The sequence below is a fragment of the Elaeis guineensis genome, chromosome 12 (genome assembly GCF_000442705.2).
Source record: "Elaeis guineensis isolate ETL-2024a chromosome 12, EG11, whole genome shotgun sequence".
Lineage (NCBI taxonomy): Eukaryota > Viridiplantae > Streptophyta > Magnoliopsida > Arecales > Arecaceae > Elaeis > Elaeis guineensis.
The window spans coordinates 10,405,693-10,424,145 of NC_026004.2; the positions used below are offsets into that span (position 1 = coordinate 10,405,693).

The following is an 18,453-nucleotide window of genomic DNA, read 5'->3' on the forward strand; positions in this document are numbered from 1 at the left end:
ATAGATGATTACGGGGGCCCAAAAATTGCAAAGGTTATGTCCAATGATACAATAGAGATAAATCTATATCTGAGCCATTAAAGTTAGTCCAATTTGTTCAAATGAGAGGGTTATAGATCGTGACGAATTGTGCCACTTAATTCCTTGGTTTGGTCTAATGAAAACTCTTGGTGGTGAGGGGGTTGAGCGATTTATGAGGGAGTAGCCCCTAGCGTCAATTGTGGTTTGGGACTTGGTCAAAAAAGGCTCTGCTTTTGGTTTTACACATATAGATGATGTGCAATAACACCATCAGATGGCATCAGGTCTGTAATGATTTTGCAGTCATATAAAGAGTGGCAGAGAGCAACCTAGGCAGCATACAAGCAATTATCATGCAAAACCAGTGCCAACAAAGAGACTTGATAGAGGAAAACTCTTAAAATAATGAAAATATAGTACAATTTTGAAAGATGGAGAAAGCCTGTATGGCAGCTAATGTATTGAATGGAAGGTTGCAATGATGTAGATGGTCCATCATTAGGGTCAGATGCAATTTTTACATGCATGTCTCTCAGCACTATTTATACCAAGTTTAAAGCAATGATATAATCCTGCTATGGTAGACCCTGCTACTGTTATATGATCAAAGAGATGTAACAGACTTTGTTTGCCTGGTTCTGCATGGGCTGCAGTTACTTGGATGGAATTAGCAACTGTTATACTGGCTGTTCTTTGCCAATACAGCAGGAAACAACTGTCAATAAATATTGTTTCCCCAAATTACTGCTTACTGAATTTTCTTTGGCAGCTTGTATCAAGATTTGAGTGTAAAAACATTATTAAATTCAGTGGAATGGCTGCAATATTGAATAACAATGGTTATTCAAGCTCCCACTATTAAAATATGACATAATAGATATTTTCTTTTAAACCTTTGTCTATACTATTTTGCTGGTCCTGAAGCCTTGACCTCATGGTCATGTGTGTAATGACTGTGATTCAAGAAAATGGACAACTAAAGGTGGTAGAATTGGTGGCAGCATGGTTTTGTGATGCCTTCCCTGCAAGGAGTATTTCTTAGTCTTACCAATCTGAATGGGATTTGCTGCTTGGATTTAAAGATTGTGCCAATATTGTATATAGGCATGTATATTGTGGAGCCTCTAGAGTATACCACAATGGTTTGCCTAAGAAGTTTTCACTGACTTTGGTTTTTATTGCAGATGCGATGTATCCAGATCAGGGAAAGTGAATACTGATTTCTGTTGTAAATAGAATGTAAGATTTGACACAGATAATTCCAATTCATTGAATGCTGATTTCAGTGCCCCAGATAAATCCAATTCATGGACACAGTGGACTAAGAAGTGCTCTGCAGGCTGACTAGATGGGAGGAAAGGGCTCAATTGATGCCAGAGTCTGCAGTGACCTTCAAGTATCTTTTTTGAACCAAGGTGCTCCCATAGTTGGTAGCTCTGAAGAATCTTACAAAGAATAGTGCAGATTGAGCCTTTCTTTTTCAGAAATATTCTTCTGTTCCTTTCTTGCCAAACATGCCAAAACAATGCCATTTTTGCCTCCAAGTAGTCCAAAGAGTGTGAAAGTTTGCCGGCCAACCCTTTACCCTCTACGTTCAGGCAAGATTTCGGGGTGGTCTAAATACCTCTTATGAAGGAGCATCTGAGGAATAAGCAGGAGACCGTTCTAAAATACCACCACAAATTGGAAAACCTGTGCTCACGGACCAACCCTTTTGTCTCAGGACCCCTCACTTATGAGCCTCTTTTTTGATACAAGCCAAAGAAAAGACTTTTACCTCCTCCTAAATTGCCGCTTTCCAAATAATTTTATAGTAGACTACTACGGTTCATGAAAGAATAAAAGGAGTTCATGAAAGATCATGAGGTGAGTTTCCATAATGGAGTGTCTGCCACTCTTGAAGGTTTGATATGAAATAAGAGACCTAGAAAGCTATCTGCTTTTGCCGAGTGGGATTGCATTAGAGGACCTTTAACTTTGATTTCGTGCAGCAAAAAAAAAACATTTGTTTTTGTTGTATCATGATTAACTTGAAAATTCAAATGATATGCCTTAATTCGGATAATTATGTCCCCATGCTCGTGCTGATTTTTATCCACAGTGTCTATAGCCTCTCTTCTTTGCTTCACAATCTCTCTCTCTCTCATATGTGATAGCCTAGCTACAGGTTGCGTCCAGGACAAAAGTAGAGATTGCCCTTCCCAGAAATTTAGCAGTGTCAGTGAGGAGAACAGCTGAGTATGGCTTGAATTTGATGCGATCCATGATACAAATTGTAATAACCCGGCCCACTAAGCCCAGTAAACAAAAAAAAAATAGAAACAGGAAGGAAGACTCCCGATCAGAGTCTTCCTCTTCCCCAATTCCGATCAAAAATCGGAGTCCTAGGGCCATTAAAAGACCCTAGGACGAGCTCTATAAGAACCCCCTCCTCTCCTCTAAGAGTAGATCCATCAGCCACTGACGATCGCTGGAGTTTTTCTCTGATTTTTTCGATTAAAGCCGCGGCCCCTCGATCTGTGCTCGCCGCGATTTCACGCCGGTGGGGGTCATCGGAGGTTGTGGTAAGACCTCCTTCCTCTTCCTCTCTTCTCTCCCTTCTTTCCCGTGCCTGTGGGCACAATTGCCGGCGACGGGTGTCGTCGGATTTTGTTGGAAAAGAAAACCCCATGTTCTCGTCGGTTCTTTTCTCTGATTTTCCGGCACCAACGGTCACCACCGACCGCCGGCTATGGCCCTCCCCTCTCTTCTCTCCCTTCTTTCCCGTGCCTGTGGGCACGATTGCCGGTGACGGGTGTCGTCGGATTTTGTTGGAAAAGAAAACCCCATATTCTCGTCGGTTCTTTTCTCTGATTTTCCAGCACCAACGGTCACCACCGACCGCCGGCTATGGCCCTCCCGAATTCGAGGGAGGTTGTCCCTTGCCGCCGGCCACCGCCGGGCAAGGTGTGGCCGTGAATGGCCGATATAAAGAATGGGGACCTCTAGGTCCCCTGTTCCGGCCAAAGAAGGCCGTGGGGAAAAAGAAAAAGAAAAGAAAAGGAGAAGAAAAAAGAAAAGAAAAAGAAAAAGAAAAGGAAAAGGAAAAAAAAAGGAAAGAAAAAGAAAAAAAAAAAGAAGAAGAAAAAGAAAAGAAAAGAAAAATATATAATCATATAATAATAATAATAATAATAATAATAATAATAAAAAGAAAAGAAGAAAAAGAAAAGAAAAGAAAATATATATTTATATAATAATAATAATTAAAATAATAATACACATAAAAGAAAGTTTCTCTCATCCCTCTCTAAAGTCTTTCTCTCTCTAGAATTGGATTCGTTCTCTCTCTACTTTCTCTCTCTTTAAAAAAAAAAATTCTCTCTCCAAGAAGTCCTATGAATCCCCTATTAGGCTATCTTCTCCACTCTTAGGGACCTATGACCTTAAATCGGTTTAGAGCCGAAGAGAGAGATTTATTGGACTGATCATTAAATCAGTCATTTCTTTATATTATGTAATTTTATTAAATATATGAAATAAAATTTATTGATGATTTAATATTTTAAATAGGACTGTCCGATTCTTTTAAGGAAGATTAAAAGGTCCAAGACGATCGAGGTAAGTGGATTTTATGCTCCTTATTTATTTTTAAATGATCATGCTTTTATGTAAAGAATTGCTATTGATAAAATCATAATTTTTTCATAAAACAATGATCGGCATATGTGATATGAAAAAGCATATTTTATTATGTGCATTGATTTCATGAATATGTCTTATAAAAATAGCATAATTATGAAGCATGAATTTCATTATTTTTCTATTTATGTATATGTATGTTTTAAGAAAAAGATAAAATGATTTCAAAGGCTCTCAGATAGCTATGAATGAATCCCTTCGGGAAGGTCGACATCCGGAGCTAGCATCCACACGAAACATGGCCCTGCCAGCGGGTATAAAGTTGGCACATGAATGAAGAACTCTGTCGATTAAGAAACATGGTCCTGTCACGGGTATAATAGTGACCTTAGCACGAATATCTGTGAGCAATGTTTTAAAACATGACATGAATACATGATGAAAATGATTTACGATTCATAATTATGAAATATACATGATTTATGCATGCATGATAAGCTTATAACTTGTTTTATTATATGCTCTATGAAATGTTTATTTTTACAATAATTGTTATTTGCTAAATGATGCATTATCATAGAAAACTTATGCTTGATCCGGTAAGGAAGCGGAAGTCTACTTACTGAGCTGGTGTAGCTCATATTCTTTTTATTTTCTTTTTCATGTACAGAGAAATAAGACTAGGACTGATGGAAAAGAAATCCAGGCTTGGGGATCAGCAAAACAAGCTTGAAAATTTTGCACTAGAAATTCAGTTTATATTTATGAATTGTAGTCATTATGAATTTTAAGACTTGGATTATTTCATCTTTGAATTTAGATGCTCTGAACCAGTTTTGGTTTAATTAAATATTTGAATTGAACTTTATTATTACATTTATTTGTGATACACCTGTTATTATATTTCAGAAAATGAATTTTGGCTTTGTGTTATCGTGGGTCCATCCTTTGGTAGCATGGCCGTGTTATGTCCTGGATTTGGGACGTGACATTTTATGGTATCAGAGCAATAGGTTTAATCAAGGGTAGAACTTAAAACCTAACAGGGGGTAGTTAGGTTACGCATAGTTAGACTCTGACTTAAATTATTAACTGTACTACAACTCTGTTATAAAATAACGTAATAATGTTGGCATTTGAATAAAAAACGATGAGCAATAGGGAGGGCAAGACCTTAGCAAATATGGCCGCTAGGACGAGAGGAGCAAGAGGAGCAAGACTGACGTCGCGAGGAGCTGACAATCAACCAGTTGAGCGGGCTCCTGACGCACCGGCCACACAGGCGGACATTGCTGGTGTATGTCAAGTGGTGGCTCAGCTTATCCAGCAGCAGGCACAGACTACTCCTCGATCGACATTATCTATGGAGTCATACTACGAAAGATTCAGAAGGCTCAACCCACCTCTATTTGAGGGTGGATCTGATCCTATGGCTGCAGAGACATGGATTCGAGAGATGGAAAAGATGTTTGATGCCCTGTAATATCCTGAGAACGTGAAGGTCCGATTAGCCGTTCCTATGTTAAAAGGAAATGCCGAGTTTTGGTGGACTGCAATAAAAGCTGCCTATGGAAACAATGATGATCAGCTCACTTGGGAAGAATTCAAAGAGATATTTTATGATCAGTACTTTCCGGGGACAATGAGATTGATAAAAAAAAATGAGTTTCTAGCCTTAAAGCAAAAGGATGATATGACGGTGTTAGAATATGCTAACAAATTTAATGAGCTAGGCTATTTCTGCCCCCAGCTTATGGAATTCGAAAGGAGTAAAGCTAACAGATTCAAACAAGGTCTAAGATATGGAATTCGATCCTGTCTGTCTTCTCATATTTTCAATAACTACAAGGACGTACTGGAGCGAGCTTTGAAAGTGGAGTCTGAATTGAAAAGAGCAGATCTTGAAAGAGGAGATAAGAAGAGACCGAGATCAGCAGAAAATCTAAAGGATCAGCAGAAAAATTTTAAAAATAATAACTCTGATAAGAAGAAAGAATCTACATCCTACTCCTATTGTGGAAAAAATCACAATGGATCTTGTCTCAAGAGGATAGGAGCATGCTTCTTATGTGGTGAGAAAGGACATATAGCTCGTGATTGCCCAAATAAGAAAAGAGATGACTTTAGACCTAACAAACCAGTTGATCAAAAATAAAAAAGAAACGCATGAGTGTTTACTTTAAACCAGCAGGAGGCCAATGCAAATGATCAAGTGGTGACAGGTATTATCCCAGTCAATTCTATTTATGCTCGTGTGTTATTCGATTCTGACTCTTCACACTCTTTTATATCTCTCAAGTTTGCTACTTCTTTGAATTATGTGCCTGAAAAACTAAATGAACCATTATATGTTAGCACACCTTTTAAAAATATTGTTGTTGCTAACATTATTTTCAAGAATTACATAATCCAAATAGAAGAAAAAGAATTAGCAGCAGATTTGATTCAGCTAAATATACATGATTTTGACATTATTCTTAGGATGAACTGGTTATCTTCATACCATGCACATATTGATTGTTTTGAAAAAAGAGTGGTATTTCAAATTTTGGATGAACCGCAATTCTTCTTTCAAGGCGAAGTTCATAATACGGAACCCAAACAATCTTTGGGTATTATCTCAATCATGAACGCAAGAAAAACTTTAAGGAAAGGATGCAAAGCATTTTTGGCCCATGTAATAGACGTCGAGAAGAAAAAGATAAAGTTGGATGATATCCCAATTGTCAAAAAATTTTCTGATATTTTTCCACATGAACTACTCGGACTACCCCCAGAGCGTGAGGTTGAGATTAAAATTGATATCACCCCAGGAACCGGACCTATTTCAAAACCTCCTTATCGGATGGCTCCCGTAGAATTACGAGAATTAAAGGATCAACTGCAAGAACTTTTGAATAAAAAGTTTGTCCGACCAAGTACATCACCCTGGGGAGCTCCTGTGTTATTTGTGAAAAAGAAAGATGGGAGCATGCATTTATGCATTAACTATCGAGAGTTGAACAAGATAACCATAAAGAATAAATATCCTCTTCCTTGAATAGATGACTTATTTGATCAACTTCAGGGTGCTCAAGTTTTCTCCAAAATTGACTTACGATCAGGCTATCATCAACTAAGAATTAGAGATGAAGATGTACCTAAGACTGCATTTAGAACCAGGTATGGCCATTATGAATTTTTAGTAATGCCTTTTGGACTAACCAATACACCGGCTGCTTTTATGGATATGATGAACAGGATTTTCAAGCCGTATCTGGATCAATTCATTGTTGTTTTTATTGATGATATCCTAGTATATTCTAAAAATATTGAGGAACATAAAAGACATTTGAGGATCGTGTTTCAGACCTTGAGAAAAGAGAAGCTCTTCACCAAGCTTAGCAAGTGTGAATTCTGGTTGGATAGTGTTGTCTTTCTCGACCATGTAATATCTAAGGAAGGAATCTCAGTCGATCCAAAGAAGATAGAAGCCATGGTAAATTGGTCTCATCCGACTAATGTGACGGAAGTTAGAAACTTCTTAGGCTTGGCTGGTTATTATAGAAGATTCGTCAAAGGATTTTCTCAAATTGCAATTCCTCTGACTCGCTTAACTCAGAAATGAATAAAATTTGAATGGAGCAGTGAATGTGAGCAGAGTTTTCAAGATCTGAAGCAACGATTGATATCTGCCCCAGTTCTTACCTTACCATCTAATAAAGGAGGATTTGTTATTTATAGTGATGCTTTCAAGAAAGGATTAGGTTGTGTGTTGATGCAGAACGATAAGGTCATAGCTTATGCTTCTCGACAACTAAAAGCCTATGAGCAGAATTATCCGACCCATGATTTAGAGTTAGCAGCTATTATTTTTGCTTTAAAGATTTGGCGATACTATTTATATGAAGAATCATGTGAAATCTTTACTGATCATAAAAGCTTGAAATACTTATTTACTCAAAAAGAGCTGAACATGAGGCAAAGAAGATGGCTTGAACTATTAAAAGATTATGATCTAAATATTAAATGTCATCCTGGAAAAGCTAATGTGGTGGCAGATGCACTTAGTAGGAAGTCTTCAGCAAATGTGATGACTCTGCTATCCTTTTAGCAACAAATTCTGAGGGATCTTGAAGATTTACAAATTGAAGTGACTTGTACTGATGTTAAGAATGTGTTAGCAAATTTAATGGTACAACCAGTATTGATCGAACAGATAAAAGCGGCCCAACAAAGTGATATTCATTTATGTCAGTTTAAAAAAGACATGGAGAAAGGATTACGAACTGAGTTTAGGCTACATACAGATGAAACTCTTTATTTTGGAAACAGATTATGTATACCAGGAGATCCTGAACTAAAAAAAAAAATTGGAAGAAGCCCATAAATCCCGTTTCTCCTTTCATCCCGATAGTACAAAGATGTATAGAGATTTAAAATAACTCTTCTGGTGGAATGGAATGAAGCAGGAGATAGCTCGATTTGTATCTCAATGCTTGGTATGCCAACAAGTGAAAGCTAAACATCAAAGACCTGCTGGTCTGCTAAGACCATTAGAGATACTAGAATGGAAATGGGAGCATATCACGATGGATTTCGTTACTGGACTTCCAAGGACAACAAACAAAAATGATGCAGTGTGGGTGATTGTTGATTGGCTTACTAAATCAGCTCACTTTCTATCTTTTCGAGTTGGCACTCCACTTGATAAGTTAGCCCAGATGTATATTGATGGAATTGTACGCCTGCACGGTGTTCCAATAAGTATTATATCTGATCGAGATCCACGATTTGTATCTAGATTTTGAAAAAGTTTTCAAGATGCTTTGGGAACAGAATTGAGGCTTAGTACTGCATTCCATCCCCAGACCGATGGCCAATCTGAAAGGACAATTCAAACTCTTGAGGATATGTTAAGAGCTTGTGCTTTTGACTTCGGAGGACATTGGGATAATCATGTGACATTGATTGAATTTGCATATAACAACAGTTTTCATTCTAGTATCCGGATGGCACCCTATGAAGCCCTATATGGAAGAAAATGTAGATCCCCTCTGTATTGGGATGAAGTAGGTGAAAAGAAATCAATAGGTCCTGAGTTAGTTCAAGATGCTAAAGATAAAATTTATCTAATCAAGAGAAGACTCAAGGCAGCACAGGATAGACAGAAGAGTTGGACAGATAGAAAAAGAAGAGAATTAGAATTTCAGGTAGGTAATCATGTTTTTCTAAAAGTATCACCTACTAAGGGTGTCATGAGATTTGGGAGACATGGCAAGCTGAGTCCACGATATATTGAATCTTTTGAAATATTAAATCGAGTAGGAGATGTTGCTTACGAACTAGCCTTGCCACCAGATTTATCCAAAGTGCACAATATCTTTCATGTTTCACTACTGAGAAAGTTTATACCTGATCCAAACAGTGTGATAAAGTATAAGCCATTGCAAGTTCATAAAGATCTAACCTATGAAGAATTTTCTCTTCGAATTATTGATCGAAAGAAGCAAGTTCTAAGACAGCGTATCATTCCGTACGTAAAGATTCATTGGAGTAATCATGAAGAGAGAGAGGCCACTTGGGAGCTTGACGACGATATGAAGATGAGATATCCACACTTATTTGTAAATGAAGGTATGTTAAATTTCGAGGATAAATTTTTTTTTTAAGGGGGATAGAATGTGATAACCCGGCCCACTAAGCCCAGTAAAAAAAAAAAAAACAGAAACAGGGAGGAAGACTCCCGATCGGAGTCTTCCTCTTCCTCGATTCTGATCAAGAATCGGAGTCCTAGGGCCATTAAAAGACCCTAAGACGAGCTCTATAAGAACCCCCCTCCTCTCCTCTAAGAGTAGATCCATCAGCCACCGACGATCGCCAGAGTTTTTCTCCGATTTTTTCGATTGAAGCCGCGGCCCCTCGACCTGTGCTCGCCGCGATTTCATGCCGGTGGGGGTCATCGGAGGTTGTAGTAAGACCTCCTTCCTCTTCCTCTCTTCTCTCCCTTCTTTCCCGTGCCTGTGGGCACGATTGCCGGCGACGGGTGTCGTCGGATTTTGTTGGAAAAGAAAACCCCCTATTCTCGTCGGTTCTTTTCTCTGATTTTCCGGCACCGACGGTTACCACCGACCGCCGGCTATGGCCCTCCCGAATTCGGGGAAGGTTGTCCCTTGCCGCCGGCCACCGTCGGGCAAGGTGTGGCCGTGAACGGCCGATATAAGGAACGGGGACCTCTAGGTCCCCTGTTCCGGCCAAAGAAGGCCACGGGGAAAAAGAAAAAGAAAAGAAAAGGAGAAGAAAAAAGAAAAGAAAAAGAAAAAGAAAAGGAAAAGGAAAAAAAAAAAGAAAAGGAAAAAAAAAAAGAAGAAGAAAAAGAAAAGAAAAGAAAAATATATAATCATATAATAATAATAATAATAATAATAGTAATAAAAAGAAAAGAAAAGAAGAAAAAGAAAAAAATATATATATATTTATATAATAATAATAATAAAAATAAAAATAATAATACACATAAAAGGAAGTTTCTCTCATCCCTCTCTAAAATCTTTCTCTCTCTAGAATTGGATTTGTTCTCTCTCTACTTTCTCTTTCTTTAAAAAAAAAATTCTCTCTCCAAGAAGTCCTATGAATCCTCTATTAGGCTATCTTCTCCACTCCTAGGGACCTATGACCTTAAATCGGTTTAAAGCCGAAGGGAGATATTTATTGGACTGATCATCAAATCGGTCATTTCTTTATATTATGTAATTTTATTAAATATATGAAATAAAATTTATTAATGATTTAATATTTTAAATAGGACTGTCCGATTCTTTTAAGGAAGATTAAAAGGTCCAGGACGATCGAGGTAAGTGGATTTTATGCTCCTTATTTATTTTTAAATGATCATGCTTTTATGTAAAGAATTGCTATTGATAAAATCATAATTTTTTTATAAAACAAGGATCGGCATATGTGATATGAAAAAGCATATTTTATTATGTGCATTGATTTCATGAATATGTCTTATAAAAATAGCATGATTATGAAGCATGAATTTCATTGTTTTTCCATTTATGTATATGTATGTTTTAAGAAAAAGATAAAATGATTTCAAAGGCTCTCAGATAGCTATGAATGAATTTCTTCGGGAAGGTCGACATCCGGAGCTAACATCCACACGAAACATAACCCTGCCAGTGGGTATAAAGTTGGCACATGAATTAAGAACTCTGTCGATTAAGAAACATGGCCCTGTCACGGGTATAATAGTGATCTTAGCACGAATGTCTGTGAGCAATGTTTTGAAACATGACATAAATACATGATGAAAATGATTTACGATTCATAATTGTGAAATATACATGATTTATGCATGCATAATGAGTTTATAACTTGTTTTATTATATGCTCTATGAAATATTTATTTTTACAATAATTATTATTTGCTAAATGATGCATTATCATAGAAAACTTATGCTTGATCCGATAAGGAAGCGGAAGTCTACTTACTAAGCTGGTGTAGCTCATATTCTTTTTGTTTTCTTTTTCATGTACAGAAAAATAAGGCTAGGACTGATGGAAAGGGAATCCAGGCTTGGGGATCAGCAAAGCAAGCTTGAAAATTTTGCACTAGAAATTCAGTTTATGTTTATGAATTGTAGTCATTATGAATATTAAGACTTGGATTATTTCATCTTTGGATTTAGATGCTCTGAACCAGTTTTGATTTAATTAAATATTTGAATTGAACTTTATTATTACATTTATTTGTGATACACCTGTTATTATATTTAAAAAGATGAATTTTGGTTTCGTGTTATCGTGGGTCCATCCCTTGGTAGCATGACCGTATTATGTCTCGGATTTGGGACGTGACATAAATCCTATCCATTTTTTATTTTAATTGACCCATTTAAATATTTAATTTTATCTTTTGATTTTAAAATTTAATGATTATATATATATAATCATATTTTTTATTATTTGAACCGTCATATATTCTTTATCTTCTATCTTTTTGATCTGCTGAAATCCCTTCCTATCATCATCTTAGACATAGGTCAAAGATCGAACCACATAAATTATTATATTTTATTATATATATATATATATATTTATTATTATTTTAGATTTCATATTAATTAATTGTACTTGTTTGCTGTTATTTTGAATTTCATATCAACAGATAAGCTTTCTGCAAAAACTGGCATCAAGTATCGGACAAAAAGCTACACGTTGCATGATCCTCGTAAGCTTCTGTTATCTGGCATTTCCCTTCTCTCTAGTCATTCTTATGCATGAATCATGAATGTGAATGGTTCCAGTACGTTAACGTTAGTAAAATACTTCATCTTCTATTGCTTTCACATCAACGTTCTCATATCTGCTAGGCTTTGGCCCTCCATTTTCTTAAAAAAAAAGAAAAAAACTCAAAATCCATCAGTGGTGAAGTAAAAGTTTCATGCCCATGCCCATCCCTAGTTGTCTCCCTTTTTCAGTTTGGGAAAATCAATCCTTCCACTGAATCAAAAGAGCATTCTTAGTGTTACCTCCATCATAATGATACTTGATCCTTTTGGTGTTAAAATCTACTAATCTATCTCCCATGTATCAAAAAAACATTCTTATCCTTCCTACTCGGATAGAGTGAAGAAAAAGAGGATGTGTAGGCGGGGGAGCTTTTAGTCTTTTGACGAGATGTGGATAAGAGAGAAGGGAAGCATGATTGAAACCAAGAGCCAACCCAGGGACCTAAAGAACGGAAAGGGGCATTCAGCTGGCCCCCGCTCGTTATCATAACCAGCGGACTTTAAGGAGACAAAACATCACTTTCACTTCTTTCCACTTGGGTCTATCAAGGAATGAGGCCTAAGTGGCTTGCTATCCGAGTTCTTTTAGCCCACTTGCTAAGATGTGATTGGTTTCTTCTAGTGTTAATCTTCAAGGTAGTGCCTTTTATCCTAATAGTAGATATCTGCTTGACACTTTAGTCATCTCACCACTCACCTATGTCAATCCATTGGGATGTATTGAGAGAATCCTATATGAATTTTAGTGGCGAGGCCCGCAAATAGTTGTTTGCTAAGAGATTTGGATTCTTGGGAGCCTCCTTGTTTTGGATCCTTAGTTTTGTTTAGGTTTGTTTTGAACGCCACGTTATGGTTGTGGCATGATATCTCCTACAAGATGGGAGTAGGTTGAGATGAAAGGAGATGGAATAATAGGACTTCTAGGAAAGGAATGATCCTAGTATGTGCCATCCTTTAAGTGGAGAACTCAATTATCTCAAAAGATTTTAAGCATATTAAGATGCATTGATGGTTAAATACTAGTGGACTTCACCATATTATGGTAGGACTTATCTATATTTACTATTGTGAGTGTAAGAATCTATGCTAGGAGACATTATAGCATGAGCTTATTAAAACTGACCACGAATCAATCACAATACTTGTGATAAGATTTGAATGGATTTGGATTCTGATGAGGACGTTAGGGCTTAAATGGAGAGAATATGCGAGGATTCAAGATATATTTAATTCTACATCTAGCTTTTTTATTTTTTTTTTATTTTTTTTTTAAGATAAAATTCAAAATTACTGTTTTCCAAACTTCTCATTTTTCTTACTTTACATCTTTACCTTGACCAACTTTTTATGGGATACATCGTGCTCACATGACGGAGCATCCAAAACAAGCTGTGCACATCCCAATCTATCTCATGGTTGGTCAAGAGGCATATAGTTTTGTGCACATCCCAATCCAACTAATGGTCGGTTAAGAGGTGTATTGTTTTCTCTGCATATCACTACGGCCGAAAATATGCTTGGCTCTTTATGGATAAAATACTTCAAAAAAAAATAAAGAAACTCTTCCTAATGTTGTTTTTTATGAACAAAGCCCTTTCTAATTGCAAAGTCTCAGCTTAAGCACTCGAGTTATATTAATAAATCATTACCAAAAATAGAAAACCTATATTAGTCCCTGACGAAGTTTAGAAACAAAGCAAGTGGGAACGATTGTTACTTGTTCCAAATATGTACAAGCCTTTCTTGATGAAGTTTAGAAACAAAATAAGTGATTAAATAAGCATTAGCTTAGACCTTGCTCGTTTAAGTCAAGTCATGAGCTAAGCACATTAAGCTTGATCAAGACCGTGCTCATCTATGCTGCCCTCGATAATATGAGAAAGAGAAGCCCAAATCGCCAATCTCGGTTCCCCACCCCATTTCCTAGGGAACCCCACCGAAAGCATGTTCTCATGCGTTCAGTGTGGCTACTGTACGTGAAGGACAGGGCCCCTTTTTTTTTCTTCAATGTATTAATGATTCCAATGCCCCTTCTTATCGTTGTAATCCATAACTAAATATTTAAATTACATGATTAAGGCAAGGGATTGTTGCTTAGAACTGTGGTCACCAAATGTAGAGCTATATTAATTAGTTTTTGCTTATGCATTGTGATTGTGGATTAGGTCTGAGGTCGAGTGTGTGGGCAGTGACTTGTGCTGTTTATCATTAATAATGACCACTAGGATACATGGAGGTTCATGTGCCTCCTAGAAAACCAACTAAAGTATTCAGTGAGCTACCTGCCTAGCAAAATCACTTTTGCAATGCATTCTTTTATCTTATCCTCCTACTTTGGGAGATACCTTTGCACCTTGAGCATTAATGTTTCGAACCACATGATGCTAGATATGTTATACATGATATTAATTATAATTCGGCCGATATGCAGAATTGGGTATCCTAGAGAATTATCATGCCAATTGTTAGCTAAGGTCACTAAAGACCCTACTGCCCTCTTGACAGATTACCATTTCTATGTAACAGAAGATATTTCTTGAATGAAAGGTAGAAGAAGATAATATTTCATCATGAGCAGATGACTGCATCCATGTGATACAAAGTGATACTATTCCTTAGTTGTTAAAGATGCCAAGGCAACAGCCGAACCGGTTCATCGACAAAATAATTAATACGGTTAAATAAGAACAATTCAAGGGCCCCATTCCTGATAATGCTGGTTCATAGAGAGACCAAATTAAGCTGGCCACAAGCATTTATCTGATGATAAATGGAGGAGGACGGAAGCAAGTCATGCAAATAGTGCAAGCACCCTAAAAGCTAGGCCTGCAACAAAATTCCTTTTGTGGATGAGAGATATTTCATCCCCGTACTAATCTTTTTGAGATGTGACCCTTCATGAGTTACCTTCATGGAATGCAATGAACTAGAAATTAGACAAAGTTAATTATCTTTACCACCTTTAGATTTCTTTACCACCTATAGATAAAGGGCCATGTTGGATGCAATAATCACTATATCACAAATACTGCACTACTTTAATTAGAGCACCAACCACTGGCATTCTCAGTTTACTTTTCCCTGCAATCTTGCTTTGTGAACCATGTCAATTCAATTACTTCGTCCCCATACGAGAATATATATATATATATATATATATATATATATATATATATATATGTTGGGATATATCGATCGATCCCTTTACACCGACTCATTTTCGGACTTGTTCGACCGACGTCCGACTCTACCGACTGAACCGACCGACGACTGCCGACAATATCTGACCGAAGGTATGTCGGTCGGGCAGACCCATACTACTTCTGACCGACCGAGCGGTCGAGCCCAAATCACCGACTCACTGTCGAAGATGGCAGCTGACGTCCGACTTCAGCAAGGCACCGCACCAGTCGACGGTGTTTCCGGATCATCACCCGACGTCAGCAATCGAGTACCAACGTATGGTCGGCTAGCCCATCCAAATGCCGTACGACCGCTATGGACCGTTGCCCTGTCAAGGACATGCTGTGCGACCGCCCTGGGACACTGTCCTGCCAAGGACATGGGTTAATTCTGACAACCCGCGATGATTTGACAGCCCACGGCGATTTGACAGCCTCCGACGATTTGACAGCCCCCGACGATGTGACAACTTTCCAGTTGTTTGCACCATTAATGGCGGGACCACGCCGCATTCTACTATAAAAAGGAGTAAGGCAACAGTCTTGATAAGCTCTCTGACGCTCCCTCCAGCTCTCAAACTTTCTCTCTCTCTCTTTCGAGCCGAGCCCTCTGATTTTTCACTATTGCCTAGTCTCTCTGACTTGATCGTTAGAGGGTCCCTACCGGAGGTATCTCCGTTCTGTGAGGGCTTCTTTTGTAGGTGCGTGATTTTGGTGATCGGACGATGAAGGATTGACCGCAACAATATATATATATATATATTATAAGTTTAGTATAAGGCCAGCTTTGTAAACTAGTGTCACAACCATATATTCAAGTCTTCCTTTAGCATGAATTGTGTATTTAATGTTTTAGCCGTGAAAGGCGGCTCGTAATAAGATCAAAGGAATATCCGGGGTCAAATGAAGGAAGATAATGAAAAATATGGGTGATGCAAGAATTATAAATGAAAACAGTTCAAGAAATGATCCTGCATCGAAAATATTAGGTGCGATGGGAAAAAAGAACCATATATGGTTTGTCGTTCCTTTTTAATATCAAGAGCAAAATATTGCAACGAATGGGTCCCAAAGATAAAGGATTGCTGTTACTGATACTTTTGATATGGGGATACCCACCGACCGACCGACCGTCTGTCGGAGGGCCCGACCGTCTGGCAGCCCGACCGACCGACTATCGGAGGGCCCGACCTGGCAGCCCGGCCGACTAACCGACGACCCGACGGACGACTCTGCCTGGCCGATCATAAGTCGGGCGACAGGCCGACGGACGCCATCAGCGGCTAACTGCGGCCATTCCACGGTCCATTCCCGACCGACTAAACCCAGAGGTCCGTTAGCCGACCCACATGAAGCTCGCCGACCGACGGAGGAGTCCGACGCCACTCTGCTGGCCACCGACCGTGGGTCGGCCGACTCCACCAACCGCCGTACGGCCGCCAGACGTTGTCAGCTCTGACACGGACATGCGGCACGGTCACCTAGGGGCGTTGTCCCGCCGAGAACCGGGTCAACCCTGGTGATTAGACGGCTACACGGCGACGTGACATTTTCACGGCGGCTCTGACAGCCTACAGTGAGTTGACAGTTCCTCACTTGTCCGCGCCATTAATGATGGCGCCATACCGTGCTCCACTATATATACCGGGGAAGGCAACAGTGCAAGGGATCGATCCGCCCGTCTCTCCCACATACGCAGGCTCGCCCCTCTCTCTCTCTCTCTCTCTCCCTCTCAGAGCTCTCTGTCTGCATTTCACTGTTGCCCAGTCACCTCTCTGACTTGACCGTCGGAGGGTCCCCACCGGAGCCGCCTCCGGTCAGTGCGGACTTCCTTTTGCAGGTGCACGCTTCCCGGCGATCGGGCGACGAGGCGATTGGCCGCAACAGATTGGCGCGCCAGGTAGGGGACAGCATGACAAAGACAAGAGCTCAACGATCGAGAATCACTGGGTCGGCAAGGCGTTCTTCCCGCCGGGAAGAAGCCTCCCCGCCCCCACCGGCGGCGGAGCCTAGCTCTCCGCACCCCGCAGTAACCACGGAGGCCCAGATTGCGGCCATCGTGCGGCAGATGACCGTGCTGACCGACGCAGTCAAAAGCCTCCAGCAACAACCGACGGCCCGACCTATGCCTTCCAGGAGCAGCCGCCGACGGTCGCGCCGACCCCTGCCGCCTCCAGGCGAGCACTCCCAACAGCGCTCCCACGGGGAGGAGGAGGGTCGACCTCGGCGCGACGACCGACGGTCCCAGCGGCCCTCTCCTTCCCCGTTGGAACGGGCGAGGAAGGAAAAGCGGCCGCGCACACCGTCGGCCTCTCCTTCAGAGTCTTCCGGAGGCTCCACTCCTGGGGTCTCCCAGCATCGACGAGCGGACGACTACGAGCGACGGTTTGAGGAGATCGACCGCCGACTCGCCCAATTGCAGATGGACGGCCAGAAGTCTTCGAATGACGTCGACTTCCAGACCGCCCAATCTCTCTCCCGACTGGTCCTCGACGAGCCGATTTCCAGTCGGTTCAAGATGCCGCACGTGGAGCCCTACGACGGCTCCACCGACCCAGTCGACCACCTCGAGAGCTATAAAGCTCTCATGACAATTCAAGGGGCAACCGACGCTCTTTTTTGCATCGGTTTCCCCGCCACACTTCGCAAGGCTGCCAGGGCTTGGTACTCCGGTCTTCGATCGGGCAGTATCCATTCCTTCGCGCAGCTCGAGCACTCGTTCGTGGCCCATTTCAGCACCAGCCGAAAGCCGCCGCGAACGTCGGATAGCCTTTTCTCCCTCAAGCAGGGGGAAAACGAGACGCTCCGACACTTCGTGGCGCGATTCAACGCTGCCACGCTCGAGGTCCGGGACCTCAACGAAGACATGGCGGTTTCAGCCATAAAGAGGGGCCTGAGGTCGTCCCGATTTACCTATTCTCTGGACAAGACCCTCCCCCGAACATACGCCGAGCTATTGGAGCGCGCATACAAGTATATGCGCGCGGACGAAGGAGCGTCCGACCGACGCTTGGTCGAGCCCAGGGGTCCGAAGGAGAAACGAAGAAAAGGTCGGGAGCCCGCCGAACCAAGCCGGCCCCCGGCCGGTAGTCGGCTTTCTCCACCCCGACAGATCCAAAAATCACCCCGCCGACAGACTCCAAGGTCGGTGCGTCCCAGGTATGACTCCTACACTCCTCTCTCCGCTCTCCGTGCGCAGATCTTGATGGAGATCGAGGGGAAGGAATACCTGCGACGGCCTCCGCCTCTGAAGGCAAAAGGCCTCGACCATCGGAAGTACTGCCGGTTCCATCGGAGCCACGGCCACGACACCGAGCGATGCATCCAGTTGAAGGACGAGATCGAAAATTCAT

General features: G+C 40.6%; 2 pseudogenes; both read left to right on the forward strand.

Moving 5' to 3' along the window:
• LOC140852811 (uncharacterized) overlaps positions 1-1,234 on the forward strand; it is a 17,771-nt pseudogene extending 16,537 nt beyond the window's left edge.
• A 3,577-nt stretch (positions 1,235-4,811) lies between these two features.
• LOC140852812 (uncharacterized) overlaps positions 4,812-18,453 on the forward strand; it is a 15,398-nt pseudogene continuing 1,756 nt past the window's right edge.